General features: G+C 45.1%; 1 long non-coding RNA gene across 1 annotated transcript in view; it reads right to left on the bottom strand.

Moving 5' to 3' along the window:
• Window positions 1–4,687: 4,687 nt before the first annotated feature.
• The window catches only part of LOC120565459, a 17,204-nt gene continuing 12,039 nt past the window's right edge, over window positions 4,688–9,852 (bottom strand). Inside the window, exons 2-3 of the long non-coding RNA XR_005640253.1 lie at window positions 5,105–5,233; window positions 4,688–4,709 (exon numbers count right to left, since the gene is read on the bottom strand). This is a non-coding gene — a long non-coding RNA (uncharacterized LOC120565459). The remainder of the gene's footprint in view (window positions 4,710–5,104; window positions 5,234–9,852) is intronic.

Below are 9,852 nucleotides of genomic sequence, written 5' to 3'. Positions count from 1 at the left end.
GTTTGAACACACCTTCTCATTCAATGTGTTTCCTTTTTATTTTCATGACTATTTACATTGTAGATTCTCACGGAAGGCATCAAAACTATGAATGAACACATACAGAATTATGTACTTAACTAAAAAAGTGTGGAAATAACTGAAAAACATGTCTTATATTCTAGTTTCTTCAAAGTAGCCACCCTTTGCTCTGATTACTGCTTTGCACACTCTTGGCATTCTCTTGATGAGCTTCAAGAGGTAGTCACCTGAAATGTTTTTCCAACAGTCTTGGAAGGAGTTCTAGAGATGCTTAGCACTTGTTGGCCCTTTGCCTTCACTCTGCGGTCCAGCTCACCCCAAACCATCTCGATTGGGTTCAGGTCCGGTGACTGTGGAGGCCAGGTCATCTGGCGCAGCACTCCATCACTCTCCTTCTTGGTCAATTAGCCCCTTACACGGCCTGGAGGTGTGTTTGGGGTCATTGTCCTGTTGAAAAAATAAATGATGGTCCAACTAAACGCAAACCGGATGGGATGGCATGTCGCTGCGGCTGCTGTGGTAGCCATGCTGGTTCAGTATGCCTTCAATTTTGAATAAATCCCCAACAGTGTCACCAGCAAAGCCCCCCACACCATCACACCTCCTCCTCCATGCTTCATGGTGGGAACCAGGCATGAAAGCCCCCACACCATCACACCTCCCTCCTCCATGCTTCACGGGGAAACCAGGTATGTAGAATCCATCCGCTTCACCTTTTCTGCGTCGCACAAAGACACGGGGTTGGAACCAAAGATCTCAAATTTGGACTCACCGGACCAAAGCACAGATTTCCACTGGTCTAATGTCCATTCCTTGTGTTTCTTGGCCCAAACAAATCTCTTCTGCTTGTTGCCTCTCCTTTGCAGTGGTTTCCTAGCAGCTACTTGACCATGAAGGCCTGATCAGATCGGAATCAGATCAGAATCAGAAAGCTTTTATTGCCAAGTATGTTTACACACACAAGGGATGTTTCGGTATCGTATGTCAAGTCACATTAAAGCAACATGCACAAAAACACCGAAGTCGCCATACGCGGGCATCTCAACTCTCTCCAACTCTCGCAACAGATACAGCATGACATTGGGAGAGGGAAACAAAAAGCGGCCTCTCAGACTATCCTCATAAAAATAAGAACAGTGTGGGAACAGGAGAAAACACCTCAGCACATAAGCCCACTACAGTACATTTGCACTGCTGCACCTAACATAACATAACACAACATAACATAAATGTACAGTTGCACATTTATCGAAGGCGCGTACGGGACTGGGGTACAGGGCGGGGGATTCCCGCAGTCTCCTTTTAACAGTTGTTCTAGAGATGTGTCTGCTGCTAGAACTCTGTGTGGCATTCATCTGGTCTCTAATCTGAGCTGCTGTTAACTTGCGATTTCTGAGGCTGGTGACTCGGATGAACTTATCCTCAGCAGCAGAGGTGACTCTGGGTCTTCCTTTCCTGGGGCGGTCCTCGTGTGAGCCATGAGGTTTCGTTGAAGCTTTAAGTGTTTCTTCGACTGCACTTGGGGGACACATTCAAAGTTTTCGCCCAATTTCTCCGGACTGACTGACCTTCATTTGTTAAAGTAATGACGGCCACGTTTCTCTTTACTTGGCTGATTGGTTCTTGCCATAATATGAATTCTAACAGTTGTCCAATAGGGCTGTCGGCCGTGTATCAACCTGACTTCTGCACAACACAACTGATGGTCCCAACCCCATTAATAAGGGAAAAACTTCCACTAATGAACCCTGACAAAGCACACCTGTGAAGGTAAAAACCATTTCAGGTGACTACCTCCTGCAAGCTCATTGAGAGAAAACCCAAGGGTTTGCAGCGCAACCAATAAAAGGCAAAGGGTGGCTACTTTGAAGAATCTAAAATATAAGACATGTTTTCAGTTATTTCACACTTTTTTGTTAAGTACATAATTCCATATGTGTTCATTCATAGTTTTGATGCCTTCAGTGAGAATCTACAATGTAAATACTCATGAAAATCAAGAAACCGCATTGAATGAGAAGGTGTGTCCAAACTTTTGGCCTGTACTGTATATTATATTTGATAGTAAGAGTGAATGTGTGTGTATGTGTATGCCTGTGTGTGTGTAAATAACTTTGCTAAAACAAGTCCGGTAATAATCTGTTTAATTTCATAAAGACAATCGGACACAAACCTCCATAAATACAAAACCTCCCACAATATGAACAATGAAAAATTGTCTGTGTGTGTGTGTGTGTGTGTGAGAGAGTGAGTGTGTATCTGTGTGTGTGTGTGTAGTTACACTTTAGTTTGACATCGTTGAATCAAGTGAAAACATAAGATCATTAATATTCAGATAATAACAGATATTCTGATAGGTCACAAAGGGTCCGAGCATGGACACAGTTTTAAGTACAGCACTGTTTTATTTAGGTATCCTACTCAAGTATAAATATTGTACTTTTCACTGCTCTACATGTATATAATAACTACACATTATTATAAATACACATTCTGATTAATTAAAACTAAATATACCCGCCAAGAAATTATGACAATACTCTCGAGTACTACTGAATACTTCTTCCACCGCTGAACAGCATTCACAGGAAATAAAAGAAGTTTTAAGGGAATCAAAAAGTGCAAAAAAACAAAACAGACAAAAGATAAATTTCTTGTAAATAAAATATATTATTTGGAGGTTATTTCTTTACTTAAAATAGTTTGTTTTTACAAAAGTTTAAACAATTTAGGGCCGTCTTTGATTAAAGAAACTCGACCAACGCTCAGATGGTTTAACGACAAAGAATCACTTTAAATTTCGTTAACCGGAGACGTGCTCACCAGGTTCTGGGACAGAAACCATTCAGCACGAAAAACTGAATAAAAACCGTCTACTCGCCTGAAGAAATCTAAGTCGACTAAAGCTTAGGTGTTAAATATATGCCCTAGGTACCTACGTAGGTGTGTATGTATGTATGTACGTACATACATACACACATAGGCATGTAGGTACCTACATATGTAGGTGTGTATGTATATACGTACGTGCGCAGGCATGTACATACATACATACATACATACATACATACATACATGTGTATATATATATGTAGGGGTGTATGTAAGCATATTGCACTTTTTACATACACATACACGTAGCGCCCAACCTACTATTTCCAGTTTAGCTATTTTCAACATCTGCCCAGCTCTTGATTATGTGGAGCACTACTGTCTCTCTATTTTGCGAAAAAGAAATCTCACACACACACACAAACACACACATACCACACACACACACACACACACACACACACACACACGTAAAGTCGATTAATCTAAGTCTAGAAATGTGTTTTGTCTTCTTGTTCCTTCATTGGACAGATTCTTAAATGATCAAGAACTTCAAATCTAGAACTCTAAATGTCCAGGACACTGGAGTAACTCATCCCGAAAGCATGTCGAAGTCTAACTGAAATCCCATTTAGCCCGCTCTTCAAAATGTGGCGAGCAATCACGCTCAACGTGCTTTTTAAATTTATTTTTTTATGTCAAGTCTTTGGAGAAATATCAGCTTTAAGTTGGTTTCATTTCTATCAGACATCCAGATGTTTCTGCCTCTACAGCTGGACTCTTTATCCAGTCCTTCCAGAAAAAATTCGTTTTTTCTGATCGTTGTGGGGCAAAAATCCTTGATTATGCGCCACGTTTTTCTTAAAAACTCGCACTGAATATGCTATATATGATATTTATGCAATTTTATGCGATGAAATTGCAGGAACTTGCAAAAACTGCAGTTTGATGAACAAGAGAATAAAAGTGATTTCTCCCCCAAACACTCAGCTTTTCGATGATGTTTACGCCGCTGGAATGACGTCACTTCATAACGTTCCCATGGCAACAGGGGAAACTGGCTGCTCTTGTGTGAAGTAAACTCAACATTTTTCCAAATTTCTGCTAAGATATATTATGGGTATTATGGCTTTTGGCACCAAAATGCCGGGATTATGTTTGAAATCATGCAAGCACCGATATTTTTGCGTAGCCAAATCTTTAATTTGGCGAGCGGAATATGTTTTGAAAAAAATGCGCCAGGGAGACACTGGCTGATTATGTTGACTTATCACGATCGCATAATCACGTTTTGTGGAGTGGACTGGATAGGGTAGAGACTGGATAAGGTAGAGACTAGATAAAGGTAGAGACTGGATTAGGGTAGAGAGTGGATAGGGTAGAAACTAGTTAAGGTAGAAACTGTTAAGGTAGAGACTAGTTAGGTGAGAGACCGGATAGGGTAGAGGCTGGAAGTAGAGACTAGAAAGGTAGAGACTGGTTAGGGTAGAGACTGGTTAGGGTAGAGACTGGATAGGGAAGAGACTGGATAGGGAAGAGACCTCGGTTAGGGAGAGACCGGTTAGGGTAGAAACTAGCTAAGGTAGAAACTAGTTAGGGCAGAGACCCCTTAGTTAGGGTAGCAACCGGATAGGGTAGGAGGCTGGATAGGGGTAGAGGCTGGGTAGGGTAGAGACCAGATAAGGTAGAGACTGGATAGGGTAGAGACTGAAAGATAGGGTAGAGACTGGTTAGGGTAGAGACTGGTTAGGGTAGAGACTCGATAGGGTAGAGACTGGATAGGGTAGAGACTGGAAGGTAGAGACTGTTAGGCAGAGACTGGAGGGTGGTGGGTAGAGACTGGATAGGGTAGAGACCTGGATAGGGTGAGACTGATAGGGTAGAGACTAGATAGGCTAGTAGGACTGGTTTATAGGGTAGAGACTGGAATGGGGTAGAGACTGGATAGGGTAGAGACTGATAGGGTAGAGATTAGGACTGGAGTAGAGAGACTAGATAAGGTAGAGACTGGATAAGGTAGGAGACTAGTTAAGGTGAGACGCTGGTTAGGGTAGAGACCGGATAGGGTAGAGGCTGGATAGGGTAGAGACTGGATAGGGTAGAGACTGGATAAGGTAGAGACTGGATAGGGTAGAGACTAGATAAGGTAGAGACTGGATAAGGTAGAGACTGGATAAGGTAGAGACTGGATAGGGTAGAGACTAGATAAGGTAGAGACTGGATAGGGTAGAAACCTGATAAGGGTAGAGACTGGATAGGGTAGAAACCTGATAGGGTAGAGACTGGATAGGGTAGAAACCTGGATAGGGTAGAAACCTGATAGGGTAGAGACTGGATAGGGTAGAAACCTGATAGGGTAGAGACTGGATAGGGTAGAAACCTGATAAGGTAGAGACTGGATAGGGTCAAACTGCAACCCACCTTTTGAATCAAAATAAAACGTTCCTCTTATTTGTGGAATGAGCATGTGACCCGTTTCAACTCCACCCCTCAAAGAATCGGAATCGATGAGAACCGGAATCAGAAGGAAGAATCGGGATTGGAAACAGAATCGTTAATATCCAAAACGATGCCCAACCCCTTGTTATGGAGTCATACGTTTCCTTTGGTAAACTTATGTGGGTCCTTAGGGCTGTGTGCTGATTGAAGAACTTCTTAGTCGACTATCACTCCTTCAATCGTACTCGACTGATCGATTAGTTGATTTAAATCGACAGATCTGTAAATCTGAGTCTCTCTCCACAAAGAGTCATGTTCAAGCACCACTTTAATTCTTGTGTTTACCAGAGATGAGGTCGCGTTTCTTGGAAATAAGTCATTCAGCATGAAAACAGCATCAGACATGACTAATGGACTACAGAGATCTAAGCTGACTGAGACCAAAACCAACGATTATCGACTGATCCACTAAGGGCTGACACACAGGGCCGAAAATCGGCCGTCTGACAGTCCGGGCGAGTCGGTGATCTCCGCGAGTCTGTTTGGTGTGTCCCCGTTTCCGTGCGTCCGTCCGGGGGTCGGCGTTCATTTTGGCCGACTACACGTTCAGTCGGGTGGGGGGCAGTCGGGACTCACCAGGAAATGGCGGCGCGGAAATGAGGCTAATTAGAGTCTCTCAAACTCTGAGTAAAAGTCTTTTAAACTGACCTTTGTTGAATCTGAAATGAAGACAGATTCAACACACAACACAACACACACCACCACACCACATTAACCCAACACACACACACTCCCACACACACACACATTCAACACACACCACTCAACACACACACACACTCAACACACACACACACCAACACACACACACTCACTCAACACACACACACACACCTCACTCAACACACACGTTCAACACACACACACACATTCAACACACACACACACATTCAACACCACACACACACACTCAACACACACACACACACACATTCAACACACACACACACCCATTCAACACAATACTACATTCAACACACACACTTCCCCCAACACACACACACTCACTCAACACACACACACACTCACTCAACACACACACACACATTCAACACACACACACACATTCAACACACACACCTCAACACACACTCAACACACACTCAACACACATTCAACACACACACACACACATTCAACACACACACTCAACACACATTCAACACACCACTCAACACACACTCAACACACACACTCAACACACACTCAACACATTACCACTCAACACACACATTCAACACACACACTCTTCAAATGTTTCCAGTAACATGTCTCTCTGAACTATTTTAGTCCAACATGAGATCGTGTTCGGAACGGCGCCACGGAATCTGGCTTTGAATTTCCGAGAAAAGCAGACCCATGTGACGCCGCGTTAAATCAATCAGCTGCCTGGTTTTCATTTATTTCAGAGTAGCCACTGTTGCTATGGAGACGTATTGGGTCCTCGGCCTCGTCTCGTCCGGGTGTTCTGAGGCAGGTTTTGGACCAACTCGGGAGACCGATCATCTCGACTGGCTTTTCTGTCGACTGTTTGCTGCCCTGCTGATTATGGGGTCATAAGTTTAACTTTTGGTATTGCGGGGAGGGTCCTAAACGTTGTCTTCATCACCACTTCGCCAAGACGTAAGCGCTGGGCGAAGCACCGCGAAACGGTGCTAACGGAACAGCACTTTGAGCAGCCGGTCGCTTTCGTCCAGCTCGGGACAGGATTCAAGAAGGTGACGAAGAGGAAGGTGCCGGTACGGTGGCGGCCTGCAGCACCACGGACGCTTACCGCTGCCACGCCAGCGTAACTGAGCACTCCCCGCCATCCCGAACCCACGATGCCCAGCGGTATCATCAGGCTGGACCGTGGACGTAAAGCTTTGGCCCCTCTGCCCAGACGCTCCAGCCCCCCGTCACGCCGCGGCGGGTGGACCACGAAGGCCCACAGCTTGGCAAGGTCGTCTGCAGGCCGAAATAAGCCCCCAGAACACCTGCAGCGGCAAATTACAGTTAAGCATATTAGGGCTGCTTGTTATGTGAAAAATAAAAAATAAATCATAAATCTCCATTATTTTGGTCAATATTCAGAGTTCATACGTTTAAAAAAAAAAACTGGAAAAGTTAGTGGAATTTGAAAAAATGCAAATTCCAGGCCTGGAAAAGGTTTTGGAAAAGTTATGGAATTGTTTTTAAACACAGCGTAATAATATGTGATTAATAAATGTATTTTCACTTCGTCTTAACCCCTCAGCGTTGTATTCGGGGGGCGATATTGAGAATCCATCTATGAACCACAGACGTTATCATTCATTTTATAGTTAAACCTCTGAGGGGAAACTTATACACTGATTAGTATTCTTATTGGAGAATGTCAATTGACATTTTCTAGGAATACACAGTCATGGAAATTTGCCAAAATGTCATGAAAAGTTGCGGGAAAAGTCATGCCAAAAAGTCCTAGAAAAAGTCATGAAATGGAAAATTCATTAAAAAGTCCTGGAAAAGTCATGCCAAAAGTCCTGGAAAAGTCCTGGAAAAATCCTGGAAAGTCATCCAAAAGTCCTGGAAAAGTCCTGGAAAAGTCATGCCAAAAGTAATGGAAAGTCATGCCAAAAAGTCCTGGAAAAGTCATGAAATGGAAAATTCATTAAAAAGTCCTGGAAAAGTCCTGGAAAGTCATGCCAAAAAGTCCTGGAAAAGTCCTGGGAAAAGTCATGCCAAAAAGTCCAGGAAAAGTCCTGGAAAAGTCATGCCAAAAAGTAATGGAAAAGTAATGGAAAAGTCATGCAAAAAGTCCTGGAAAAGTCCTGGAAAAGTCCTGGGAAAAGTCCATGACAAAGTCCTGGAAAAGTCCTGGGAAGGTCATGCCAAAAAGTCCTGGAAAAGTCCTGGAAAAGTCATGCCAAAAAGTCCTGGAAAAGTCATGAAATGGAAAATTCATTAAAGTCCTGGAAAAGTCATGCCAAAAAGTCCTGGAAAAGTCCTGGAAAAGTCCTAGGAAAAGTCCTGGAAAAAGTCATTTTTGACAATGTCAACTCGAAAGTCAAGTGAGGAAGGGGGGGGGGGGGGGGGGGGTTGAGGGTTGTGAAGTGTTGTGGAAGTGTTTTGGGAGTGGTGAGTATGTTGGGTGTGGGGGTTGTGGTGGAGTAGTGGTGGGGTAGGGGTGGAGTAGTGGTGGGGGTTTTGGGTTTTTTTTTGGTTACTTCTGGAGGGAAAAGGAATGGGAAGGAGTGGGTTGGGAATAAGTGATGGGGGAGGCGTGGTGCGTGAGGGTGGGAAGAGGTAGGGGGTAAGTGTTGGGGGGAGGGGTGGGGGGTTTTGGTTTTTTTTGTTTTTTTTTTTTTATGTTTCAACACCTTTTTCAGAGCCTGGGTTTGCATATTTTTCCAAATTCCATAACTTTTCCCAGTTTTTCAAAACATATGAACCCTGTAAACTTGCAAAACTCCACCCCTCAGAGCAAGGAAACTTCCACTCGCACCGAGTCCGAGGCGCCCAGGACCAGGCTGGCGAGCCGAGAGCCCACGCCCCACAAGCTCTCGCGGGGCTGGAGATCCCGTGTGTGTGTGGTGGTGGGGCCAGGGATGAGGTGTTTTGAGTTGCTAGGTCTGAGAAGAAACCACTCTCTCTCCGCAGAGTTTTGATGGTGTGGGAGAGGCCACACACACCCCCCCCCCCCCGCCCCCCCACACACAGGACCACACACACAGCCCACACCCCCCCCCGGGCCACACCCACACACACAGGGGACCCACACACACCGGACGCACACACACACAGACACACACCCACCAGCCACACCACACACAACCAAGACACACACACACACCCAACACACCCACACCACACACACGGCCACACACACAGACCAACCACACCCACAGACACACACACACACACACAAGGAACAAACACAGGCACCACACGGACCAAAAGACACACACACACACACACACACACAAAGACACACACACAACACCACACACACAGACACACACACACACACACACAAGAAACACACACACACACACAGCACCAAGGACAGGACACAGACACACACAGGACACACGCCACACAGGACACACACAGGAGCACACACCCACACAGGCACACACACACACACAAGAGAGGCCACACACACACACACACAAGAGACCCCCACCACCACAAGAGGAGACCACACACCACACACACACACCGCCCCACCCACAAGGCACACACACAACACCAAAGGAGCCCACACCCCACACAAGGGGCACCCCCCACACAAGAGACCACACACACACAACACACACACACACACAGAGGCCCCACACACACACACACACACACACAAGAGGGACACACACACACACACACACACACACACACACAGAGCACACACACACACACAGGAGGACACACACACACACACACACAGAGGACCCACACACACACACACACAAGAGCACACACACACACACACACACAGAGACACACACACACACACACAAGCACACACACACACACAGAGAG

This window comes from Perca fluviatilis, chromosome 9, assembly GCF_010015445.1.
Source record: "Perca fluviatilis chromosome 9, GENO_Pfluv_1.0, whole genome shotgun sequence".
Taxonomy (NCBI): Eukaryota; Metazoa; Chordata; class Actinopteri; order Perciformes; family Percidae; genus Perca; species Perca fluviatilis.
This window is presented reverse-complemented; position numbering and strand designations above follow the sequence as displayed.